Below are 12801 nucleotides of genomic sequence, written 5' to 3'. Positions count from 1 at the left end.
CTAAAGACCAAGATTGTTAAAAGGAAAAAATATAATTTTGGTTTATTTGATCAAGATTAAAATAGAGGTGTTATTTCAGGAAGAAGACTCAGGAACCCATAGACTTGTCAGCTTGACATATATACTAGGCAAAGCCTCTGACAGAAGTATGTATGACTGTGAACATTTAGGCAAGAAAAAGAACCAGCATAGATTTGTTGCAAGCAAATTGTACCAAACTAACTTATCCCTTCTTTGAAAGAATAACTAGTAGATCAAAGTGAAAAAAAAAATTAAGTAGATGAAAGAAATATCATAGATATACTTGAACCTCAGCAAAACATTCAACGAAGTACCTCATAACATTATATTTCATAAAAAGGTAAAATTTAGACTACATAATCTAATTAGATAAACACACAGCTGACTGACTGTACTCATTAATGGCTTGATTTCAGGTTAGAGAGGAGCTTGTGTTCTATGACTTTGTGGTCTAGATTATATATTGTAAAATATATCAAATATTACATTAGGGCATACAGGAAAAACTTAAAATTGTGAGGCTTGTCTAATAATTTAGATGAAAAAGGATTTTAAAAAATCAAACTAGACAAACTTGAGCAATAAATTGATCCAAATAAGATGGAATTTAACAAGAGAAAAATACAATTTTCTACATTTGCATAGGAAAATGTAAGAAATGAATGGAAGCTATGGAGGAAAGTATGGTTTGTTCTATATGCGAAATAGATCTGTGTTCAATCAAGATCAAACATTAGCTGTATGATGCGGTATCTAAAAAGTCAAACAATATCTTGTAATACATTAACAGAAGCATAGAATCCACATCATGGATATAATTCAATTCTACCTGTCCTGATCAGACACTATCTAGAATATTTGGTCCAGGTGGAACATTTGGAACAGCTTGCCCTCGGAAGTTGTGGGAGCATCATCACTTGAGACTTTCAAGAAGAGATTGGAGTGCCATTTGTCAGAAATGGTGTAGCGTCTCCCGCTTGGGCAAGTGGTTGGACTAGATGACCTATAAGGTCCCTTCCAACTCCGATTATCTGTTATCTGGAACAGGTCTGGCCACCACAGTGCAGAAAGGACAATAATAATTCAAATCAAATTCAAAATAGGGATATCAAGATGGTGAAGGATCTGGAAACAAGGCTGTACAAGAATAATACGTGTAAGATCCTAGTATGCTTAGTCTTTAAAAATATGGCTAAAAGATGGTATGATACCACCTTCAAATAGCTGATCATACAGATGCAGACTTGGACTTGAGACAGCAGGATCAGTACCAACAGATTATAATTACAGAAAGGTTCAGCTTAGGAATTAGGGGGATTTCCTGACTGAGCAAGCCATCAGCTAGTGGAATGAGCAGGCACATATTGTGGTGAGTATTCCTTCAGATAGAAGCTAATAGTCATAAGATGCTCTAGTGCAGTTCTCAATCTCTGCTATTTTAAAATATGTAGACTTCAACTTCTAGAGTTCCAGCATCTTACAGTTGCTAAGGTGAAACTCTATTGTTATGTATTGAGTAGGATTAGGTGAGCTTTATGAGCATTTCCAAAACAATGATTCCAAGATTAAATCTAAACATTGGGATACATATTAATGTCTCCCCTCCCCTTCTCCAAATATATCAATGTACCAAGTTTTTCATCCATTCTGTGCAACTTAGGGCAATTTACTTTAACTAGAAATAAAATAGAAATAGAATAAAATAAAATACAAATGTGTTCATTGTATATCCTCATTGGTAGGTATCAGAACAGTTGGCTACGGCCACTAAGAGTTGTAATTTAAGGCACATCTACAGGTCAAGTAGCCTGTACAATATTACATAGAATGAGATGAAAAAAAATAAATGATGTAGAACAGAGTTTCCCAAACCCCAACCCGTCTACGGCATGTCAGATACTAGGCTGTGCAAACAAGCAAGGCCCCATCTGCAGGATGCATGCAGCACATGAAACCATGTCCCCTCCAGCCCCCGGAAAAACCTCTTCCCACAAAACTGGTCCCTGGTGCTCAATTTAAATATAGTATATAAAATCATACATTGCAATGTCCTACCTGCAAATAAATACTTCCGCTTCAATCATAACAATACAAGAGTACACAATAGATATAAACTCAAGGTAAACCGCACCAAACTTGACTACAGAAAATACGACTTCAGCAACAGAGTGGTCAATGTTTCAAATACCTACCTGACTCTGTGGTTTCTTCCCCAAACCCCAAAAACTTTAACCTTAGACTGTCTACTACTGACTTCACCCCCTTCCTAAGAGGCCTGTAGGGGGCGTGCATAAGCGCACCAATCGTGTCTACTGTCCCTTCCTATTGTTTTTTATTTTTCTTATAAGTATCTATCTCAGGTATTCAAAACTATATTTATTCTTATACCTGTATCTTGTAAGTGATTGACAAATCAAATAAATACTAAAAAAAAAAAATACAAAAGGTTGGGGGCCGCTGAAGTAGACAGCATAGCCAAAGTCTTTCTCCACATCAAGTTTTCTGGTACACACATTTTAACTGCTTTTTTGTGAGATTTCAAATTCTAACTTCTTAAATTCCCAAATCCTATGCAGACAACAAATATATATCATCAAACATTGCAGATAACTGGACTGCGGAGAACAACTACAGAAGAAACTACAGACACTGACAGCACATACTGTATTCCCTTTTCCTTCTTGAAAAACATAACTAGACATTGCCATATTAAGGATACCACATTTGTCTTTAGTGAAACAGATTTTATATATTTTTCATGGATCATTTCATCAGACAATCAGGGCTAGCAATTATGGTAACTGTATAACATTTAGATCACATTCAAATTCAGAATATCAACTGTTGGAAAACTTAAGCAGAGAGTACTAATGTATTTCATATCCACTTGTAGGTTTTCCAAGGCATTTGTTTGGCCATCATGAAAATTAAATATCATATTGAAAAAGGTTGCTATTTTTTGTTCTTACACCTCACTTGATAACTTCTTTACAGTGACATATGCACCACAAGGTGAAAGCAACAGGGAAGAAGGCATGTTGCAGTGCTAAACATTGCAAAAGGTAACCAACCATACAGAGTATAAGTAAAAATACAGAAGCCCAAAAGAAAAATGCATCCAATCAGAATGGTGGTGGCTCATATCTAATAATCTGTATACAGTCTGCAAAGCAGGTTTATATATTTATGCACATAATTTCTTTCTGTAAAGCTATTCATTCCCAATCCCAAATTAACCCAAATATGTGGGTACCACTGCTGCAAATGGTTTCCAAAACTTTGAGCAGGAGTCATCTTTTCATAACATTTTTTAAAGTCTATGTAATATAACAAAAAAAAAAACAAAGATTCACCAACCTCCTGCAAGAATCCAAATTAAGGTATTGCTACAGACACTATCCAATTTTGGTTTAACTACTTCTAGTGAAAAGTACTCCACTATCTAACAAATTGGTTCTAATTGTTACACTTCTTTTCTTAATATTCCGTTGGAATCTGCCTATTCCAATTTGCCTGAATCTTTTTTGTAAAGCATGGTGTCAAGAACTGAATAATCAAGTTGACCAATATAGGATGTAACAGTCCAGCAAATACTTATTCCAGCATATTTATTTCTCTACAACAATGCATAGCAGAGTCAAACATTAGCAGTCTCAGAAAATTAGGATAATTATCCCACCATGTATATATCTATAGCAAATTATCCCACCATGACCATATTTATAGCAAACATGGAGGGTGTATGTGTGTTGAAAACTCAGGTGTTGGTGACCTCTTCCTTTTTAATTTAGTATCAATGGCCTAGACTTTAAAACAGGTTTTAATATCCAGTAGATGCCTTTTATCGGAACTATACATATAAATATAATGACCAACCTAGCAAATAGAAATGCTTCAGCAACTATATTTTCTAATCTTCTGTCTTAGTGAACAACAGTTCCTACTATGGGTCACTACAGCTATGCTGTAGTTATTTCTGATCTAACCTGAGCTTTGTCAAGTTGAAGAATGCTAGTCTACATTTTTTCAATAAAGGTAATAATAATATAGCAATACTTCTGTCTACTTAATCTAAAAAAATGGATCATTCAATAATCTAATGTATAGATTAAAGGCTCTTTCGCCTTTTTTGCTTTGAAATCAAGAATGTGAAAACCAGCCTTAATTGCTTAAGGAGAGATGGAGCTGAGTTTTGTCCTATTTAGAGGTACATGGAAAGCATTTGAAGCTTCTGGATCACATTAGCCATTCTTTTTAGGGAGGAAGAGGAATCTTGTTTTCCTCCTATGAATTTCTCTTTTAATCAAATAAAATATATTTGATTGTTTGAGTTTATTTGACATTTTTGGGAAATTTGAGAGCATTTTTGGTTAAGAATCACAGGAACCAAATAGTCAGCAATGGGGTACAGCTATCTAAACAAAGAGAGGGATTTGCACAAAACACTTTTAATCTTTGCTTTTAAAAGCAAAAACCCTGCAGAATAATACATGTGTCTCAGACCATAATTTAGACATAGAATTCTGCACATGATGTTGTACATGCCTGCTTGCTTCTTTGACCTTCTTTAAAAGTATGTGGCTTCCAGAGCCCTAAGTCTCCCCTGAACTGTATTCAACATCTTATAGACCAGGACACATTGATATATGCTTCTTGGCAGCAGTAAAGATGTGGTTCTCATTCTTCTGGGAGATCTTTCTTTAAATCTTTCCAGTCTAACCTGGAATTTCTTGGTGGTCTTTGCCAAATACTGTGTTTGACCCTGTGTAGTTTTTTAAAGATTAGGAAAAGTCAATAAGTGCTGCTGCCATCCACAGTTTGCAGTATTTAAGATGTATAAAAGATACCATGACATATTATGAAATTGTAGATATATCAATTGTGTGGGTCCTATTTCCAGGTCTTCTTCATATAAGAATAAGGCAGTACAATGATGCAGTTCAACAACATTTATCATACCAGAGTATAACTAGATATACTCTTCCCCATGTCAAAAAGTATACAAAAAGAAAACTAATTTACTAGGGTTGTTTCTCATATGTTTTTTTCTTTGCTTAGGCAGTTCATGTTTAAAAGAAGTTGGGCATTTGAAAGAGTCTTCTATATTGTTCTTGTGATTCAGCCATCTTATATTACTATTTTCACACTGTGTTACATCACAGTAGAGTACTTAATTGTAATAATTACAGATTATTCAACAACTGCAGTTTAAAAATCAGGTTTTAGAACATACTGTAGCTGTGTTTAGTTCAGACACAGTAGAGGTTTTGAAACTTCACTACCTATATCCATAATGATATTGCAAATCAGTGCATAGGTAGATGATACTGGAAAGATGGGATGAAAGCAATAACTGAAAGGAACAAGGAGGTGCATGAAAATATGGGTGAAGAAAATAAAACCTATGCATTTCCAATTATTCATAGCTTCTGACTCTAACTCTTGCTTTATTAAAGCAAAATTGGAAAAGTTTAGAGTCAATCAATAAACATGACATGGCTATACAAAGAGTGATTATTCTAAGTTCTGTATATAGATTTCAGCACATGAAGCAATAAAAGTGGATTAAAAATCAAATACCTGAAATACTCGACTTTGAAAATATTGGCAAACTTAGAGAAACGTAAAACAATACTGATAAGCAGAACTGAAATAAATACTGAATGCAACTTTCATGTTAACATCTATAACCCTGTTCATTAATATTAGACTATATTTGTTTTCACAATAAGAGGATTTCTACTATTACATTGAAATGCAATATCTAATTGTACATTTATCTTTACTAATCCATAGCTCTGTCCTTTAAATTAAAAGGAAAACTTCCTCAAGAGAGTAAAGGAAGTACAACAGACATTATGCAAAACAAGCCAGTGTCAACTTTTCAGCCAAGTACAGGCACAACCAAATTAGGAAAACTTAAGAAAGAATTCCCACCTCTTCCATCACAACTGCTCTGATACCATTTCTATGACTGATCTCCAGAAAAACTTCAGCATAGATCTTAGCCACATAACTGCTTTTCCCTTTACAGAAGTACTCAAAGTTATCCAGGTAGACTTTCAAACAGCCATAGCCATACAGTACAATGGTATTGGCCAAATTATAATATCATACACTAAGATTTCCAATTCTTGGTGCTCAGGCTCAAAATCTTATTCTAGTACTATTTTTACAGTGCACTGTGAAAACACTGACATTTACAAATAGTGGAGCAACAAGATATCAATAGGTTTATTATTGCTCTTCTCCTTGATCAAGGCCCAATGCTTGAAACAGCAGACATACAATTCAGCAAGGATACAACTGTGAGATCTGTGAGACAAGACAATGATAACCTTGTTCAACAAGGACAGCAAAAACAACAAACCCACAAGCCTTTGTTGATATATGTTATCTATAAATTCATCTGCAATAGTAATCCACACCTCTGTGCCTTACTTACATATAAATATACATGGTATATGTTTTTAAAAAGTTCTATATAAATATTGATTTCAGATTTTAATTTCAGATATCCAAACTACCAAGCAAGTGATGCTGTTATAGAAAGATGCTCAAAATATAAAAGGTTACAGCTTTTGTATTGCTCTGTAGGAAATGTTTCAAAGACTTGATCTCATTTTAAAAACTGGTTTGTGTACTTACGGCATTTTCATCACGCATTTACTCAACTTGCATTTCATATTAAGGTTTGTTTAAATATAATTGTACATCAACTTGGTTGAGACTGGGATTCTTCTAGGCCTCAATTTTAATGAATATCATGAATCAGTCTTCCCAGGTAGATGGCCTACAATGCGTCACAATACATTCCTTTTCTGCAGGGTATTGGGCTGAATAAATCGACCCTAAATACTGCATTTCACTATGACCAAATAACTAAAATGTTTAATCCCCTGCTAAATCACCATATGCAGGTAATTTGCAAATTAAGGAAGGTTTTGTTATTCTCTAGTTCAATCTATGACTTGGGAAGGGATGTGTAGCAAAGGGGAAGTCGAGAAAATCCAATCAGTGAAACAAATACCCAAGTAAACAATGCTGACCTGTGCATCTGGGTAACATCTGACTGCGGGCAAGAAAGCAGCTTCTTGTACAACGCAATTATCCTGAATTTGAAGAGTAAAGAAGGTCTTCTCTACAGCCTTGCCCTCTCAACCGAATTTGAACTTCTACGGAAACAAACAGCCGGGCGGCAGTTGTACCTGCTCTCCGCTACTTTGAAAGATTGGAGGATGTTTACATGCAGAAGTAAATAATCGACAAGTGTCGTACAAGCCCGCAGTGAACTCCGGGCACGAACTCGCTGAAATTGCCCTCGGGCAAGAGGCCTCTTTTAGGAAAAGGGCTCTTCTCGGGTTTTCCCACGAACCCAAAAGACAGAGGGGCCACGTAGGAAGCCTTTTCTAGCAGGATCTTAGGGGAGACGCGACGTCAGTCTCCTTCAGAAAAGGAGGACGAGGACGAGGGGAACTAGTCAAGAGCAAAACGAACGAGAGAGAAAACGACACTTAGCTGGGAAGGGAAGAGTTGGGGAAAGCTAACCGTCCGGCGAGGGGGAGAAGAGCTTAAGGCGAACACACGTGGGAAGGAAGAGGGGCGCGAGTGAAAAATACGCGGGGAGAAAAGGCTCCTACAAGCCCGAAGCTCCAGCAGTTCAGGAACGGAAGTGCTATTTGGATTGCAAAGAGGAATCTACAGCAACCCAGGCTTCGAGAGCTTCCCCGACGGGTTTCCACCCGCTCCCGCAAAACTTACCGCTCTCCGACTAGAGTCCCACCCTAGCTGTGTAATACAGCTCGCTCACCTGGCCCAGGTACTGCAGCTACCGGATCCGCCCCTTCAGGTCGCGTAGGGAAGAGAAGGAGGGCCGAGCTTCCAAGGGGAGTGGACGGGAAAAGGGAGTAAATGGCAAAGTGCGGGGGAGATTAAAATGAAACGGAAGCGCTCGGTTCGGTAGCAGAGTTGGCTTGACAGTTAGGAGTAACATTCATATAATAAGAGTTCCTTTGGGTGTCCTTAGCGGGTTTTTTTTTGTCTTGCCTCTTCATTAGCTCAAGGAATCACCGCTTCCTTCCTTTGCCTTCTCTCTTGCGGATTTATCACTGAGAAGACTTGAATCAAACTCCATCGTATGCAGAGATTGCAGGACACCATGACTTAGAAGTATGGCATTGGAAGGTATCTCACAAGCCCCAAATTGGGAAGGCTTCTTAGATTGTTTGAAACTACTGTTCCTTTAAAAAAAAAAAACCCTCTCCAGACATTTTCCATGGGAACAAGCTAGTGTAACTGGTCTAACCTGTATGCTACCCCCCACCCCCACCCTAATGCCAGGATGTTTCATACGATTTTGCCTTGGAGGTTGCACATTCGATTTGAGTCAACTGGTGATACTACTTTTACTTGGCATTGCTTTGATCCCATTTCAGTTTCCTTGAAAGTAAATTGTAGTATGATTATTGGAAGCAGATGCTTGCAAAATAATCCTGTAATAGTTTCCCTACAATGTTAGGATGGCAGTACAACCTAAGGTCAGGTATTTAAAGCTTCCAAGTGACCGTTAATATAATTAGGCAGGATGCCCTGCTCCTGAATATAGAAGTTTCACTCACAAGACTTTAATTGTAGGCCACCATGCTTTTTTAAAAATATGTATAAAAATGTTTCATATACATCAATAAAAGCTATATCACCTTCTTACAGCTCTTTTGAAAGTCACTTTTAAAGACCTTATATGCAGTTCCTGGAAATTTCATGTTTATATCTTTATTGCTTCTTAGGTAGTTTCTATCCCTGTATCTTTTGACAGCAAATTCTAAAAATGATTTTAATGCATCAGTTTGAATTCTAGTATCAATCTATTATATTGCTACCAGCATTGGATTGTATTGTTATTAGACCAACTTATATTTAACTCAAATATGCAAATTAAAATAATGTGACATCTGCAAATGAAGAATAAAAGAACATGTTTCCCATCCTCACCAAAAGACTTTAAAAAGTTTTGTAAAAAAGAATCATCTTTAAATCAAGCAAATGATATCTGATATTCTAAACTGTCTAGACCAGTGATGGTGAACCTTTTTGTTGTGTGCCGAAAGTGTGTGTGTGCATGCCATCACCCACAATGCAATGAGCTCTCTCCCCTGCACATGTGCGCATGCACGTGCCTCCCAGCTGATTTTCAGCCCATTTGAGGCCGAAAAAGGGGCCTGTTTCGGCACTTCCAGTTTCGGCATTTCCAATATTTCTGGAAGGCCCATTTTTGCCCTCCAAAGGCTGCAGAGGCTTCCCTCAAGCCCTCGGGAGGGTGAAAAAGGCCTCTAACGGGCCGAAAATCAATTGGGAGGCACGCATGCGCAGTGCAAGTAAGTTTGGCTGGGGCTCGCATGCCCGCACAAATGGCTCTGCATGCCACTGTGGCACGCATGCATAGGTTCGCCATCACGGGCCTAGACTGTTAAAAATTATTTAATGGTTTATTATTTTCTCTAGGTTTCACCATTCTAAATAATTGATGGTCATTATGTCATATGTCAGCTTGGCTTCCCCCCTGCATATCTCTTATGACATATTGTTGATGAATATGTGCAGTAAATTGATCTGTGGCTGGTTCCCTTTTATTAGAAGAATTGTCTTTATTCTTGATGGCATTCCAAAATCTGTTGGGATAGACTTTTTCAGGATTTATGAAAAGTAAGTCTCAATCTCTTAGGAGTATACCTATGACCTAGCAATAAATCTATTTCGGGAAATTCAAACCTCTAGTTCTAAAGCTAGCAACACAAAGAATCAAGGTCAAAGCTCAGTTAGATAAGTTTCTTTTATTCCAGATAAAAAACACTCCAGAAATAAAGTAAGTCAGCTACTCTATAATGGCTGTTTCTATGTATAAGAGCCCATCATTTAAATAGCTTTTCTTATTCCATCATATGAGTGGTAATATACTCTTTGTCAGGACTTTCCCTGTGAATGAGGAGGAACTCATGCCCTATTTATAATGATCTTATTTAATTACAGGCTCTTTGCTTCTTTCTTCAACTCTCTCATCTTCTCAAACTGGGAAAGTGAGTTGGGTGCTATTCAAAACCTGTATGCAGTAAAGCAATTGTGAAAAGTTCAAGTCTTAGCAAAAGAAATCTAATGATACTGTTCTTCCCCAAAATAGCTTTTCCATTGGATGTGTAGTTTTTAGAGGGATTTACATAAATCAAAGCAAAATGACAAAAGCAGTATTGTGCCAGCCTACTCAAACTTTGCCCCTTTGATATATATGGGAAGAGTCAAAAGAGGAAGAGCTACAATACATATTGTTTTTGTCTGACTCCTGGCAGATACTATACCTCTCCCACTTTTAAACTTTCCTTCTGTTTTCTTTTTCCTTTATGACATTTTACATCATTTTGGTCATTTCTGTATGTTCATAGATTTGCTTAGGTGATACAGATAAGGCAACCAATCAGTTTACTAGCAATATGGTTATAGAAATTTTCTTTCCAAGCTCTCTTCTCAAGGGTCTGAACCTACCCGGGCTTCTTTTAACACTTGTTTACTATAGTCTCTAAAAATCCCTCAAATTTAACTGTGAACTGTTGGAATATCTTTTGAGTCTGGCTGGGCACACAGGGCTCATTTTGAATTCTGCCCTAGATAAGCCAATCCAGACATACATCAGCCTGTTTAGCCACTGATCTTTTTCAGTGGGTCATCCACAACTGTGGCTTCTTCAGTAGACAATTGCCACTGGATATCTTTGGAGGTCTTGCCACAGGGGTCTCTTGGTAGGCCACATACTTCCCACACAGTAGCTTTGTGATTGACTTACCTACCTACTAGAACGTTTCCTTAAGTCTCTCCTATTGGATGGCTTTTGGCTAACCACACCAAGTCAATTAACAGACTACCTTCATTGCTGGAGCATTCCTAGTCTGCTTCATTCCTGGTTGGACTTTTTGTGTCCTTACTACTGTTTTTATTTGGTGCAGTTGCTAGACCTTCCACACACTTAACTATTGTTTTATTTCTGTTAGTGGGCACTCAGCTTTCAGCTCTCCAAATCAAACACTTCCTAGCTCTTTTGATAAGAAACTTCAATATGTCATTCCAACCAGTTCAAATTGTAAACAAAACTCTCTCCTGTATGGATATCTGTACTCTCTTTTGTCTCTCATCTTTTCATTCATTCATTTATTCATTCATCCATCCATTCAGTCAGTCATTCTTTTTCATTCACACACAATTGGACAATAGTTGTGTGTTGTTACTTGCACAACTGCATCAGTATCAACTGGTGTGTCACTGGGAAGAAAGAGCTTGCAAGATATTTCTTTCCAGCTAGAGCAGATTCTTTCTTCCAAAAAGTATCATGCATCATGATAAGTTATAATGTGACTTGCTTACCAAGTTTGTGGATTAGGATATAATATGAATCCAACCAACTCTAGTTTACTCAGGCTTTACACAGAATGTGAAACCAACCAGTAAAGAGGCAAACTCATATCAGTCCCAGGCTAAATAGTATTTCTCTGTTCCTCTGTAGCATGGGTGTTAAACTCACCATGTGACATTTTGCAATGTTTTTCCCATTCATGGAGCTGGTGATGCATCCGGCCCACGGGCCGCCAGTTTAACACCCTTGTACTAACCATAGGTTCAGCATACTGGGTTTTTTCAAAGCTCATTAGAGATACTCTAGAGCAGCGGTGGCTAACCTTTTTCGGTTCCGATGCTGATAATTGTGTGCTCGCTCGCTTGCACATGCTCGCATGCCAGCACCCAGAAGGCAATGCATGCTGGGCCTCCCCTATGCCTCCTGAGCATGTACGCGATTCCCCCCTCGCGTACTGCACGTCTGTGCATGCACGCATACTGCACATCTGTGCATGCGTGTACGATTCCCCTCTCGCATGCAGCACATATGCGCATGCATGTGCGATCCCCTCGCAGCAGCGCGTCCCTGCACATGCGCGTGCATCTTCCGTGCATCCCCCTCCACCCCCTGCACATGTGCGCCAGATACCCAACAATTAGCTTACGGGCAGCAGCATGCACAAGCATACACAGTGGGGCACTTCCGGGTGAACACTCATGTGCCGGGGGAAATGGCTCTGCGTGCCACTTCCAGCACGCAGGGCATAGGTTCACCAGCATGGCTCTAGAGTAACGCATACAGTTGAAATGCAATTGTAAGTATTCAGTATTCTGTTTTACAGTAGGATTGTTTTTTTTAAAAAACATGTATACATTGCAGTATTTCAAAGTAAGGGGACAGCTTAAGTAGTCATTTCAAAATGTGGCAATCCCTATGGACTTTGATGAAATATGATTAAAATTTCAGGAAAGACTGGCTTTATAGATGATACCATTGAATTCTAGTTTACTAAATAAGCTACAATTAGCTGGCTCATACAAGTAAGTCAAAACCAACCAACATCTTACAGCTTAACGTTGTACCTTCTTGCTTCCTTGCTTCTATTGTGTCAGTATTCCTGTATGACCACTATACTTGGTAATCTTTTTTCAATAAATATAAAACTTCCTTTTTAAATTTTTTATTATGTTTCATTATAAGATAAAGTGTAGAAGAAACAAAACTTAGAAAAATAAGAAAAAGAAATGCATACATTTTTGACAATTTCATAGGCATGAAATACCAACAATACAGCAGCTTATAAAAGTTTTCTTTCAAACTATAATTCAATGTGAATTAGTCCATTATTCCACATGCTTTCCCATTGGTCAATCATTATAATCATTATAACCAAAATTCATTGT

At 37.7% G+C, this 12801-nt stretch overlaps 2 protein-coding genes across 7 annotated transcripts in view; one reads left to right on the top strand and one right to left on the bottom strand.

Moving 5' to 3' along the window:
- The window catches only part of IRF6 (interferon regulatory factor 6), a 25437-nt gene extending 17515 nt beyond the window's left edge, over positions 1 to 7922 (bottom strand). For 2 of the 5 annotated variants that reach the window (XM_026712968.2, XM_026712970.2), the window contains exon 1: positions 7783 to 7884. The gene's annotated coding sequence lies outside the window, so the exon portion shown is untranslated. Of the gene's footprint in view, positions 1 to 7070 lie in introns of all 5 variants that reach the window. The other 3 variants (XM_026712969.2, XM_087929344.1, XM_087929345.1) reach the window with 3 other exon arrangements.
- Positions 7296 to 12801, top strand: part of GUCA1B (guanylate cyclase activator 1B) — a 21582-nt gene continuing 16076 nt past the window's right edge. Inside the window, exons 1-2 of one of the 2 annotated variants that reach the window (XM_087929346.1) lie at positions 7339 to 7840; positions 8079 to 8205. The gene's annotated coding sequence lies outside the window, so the exon portion shown is untranslated. Of the gene's footprint in view, positions 7841 to 8078; positions 8206 to 12801 lie in introns of both variants that reach the window. The other variant, XM_026712972.2, reaches the window with a different exon arrangement.

Source organism: Pseudonaja textilis, chromosome 3 (assembly GCF_049901715.1).
Source record: "Pseudonaja textilis isolate UNSWEBS1 chromosome 3, rPseTex1.2, whole genome shotgun sequence".
NCBI classification, from domain to species: domain Eukaryota; kingdom Metazoa; phylum Chordata; class Lepidosauria; order Squamata; family Elapidae; genus Pseudonaja; species Pseudonaja textilis.
The sequence above is the reverse complement of the archived record's forward strand: the minus strand, read 5'-3'. Positions and strand labels throughout refer to the sequence as shown.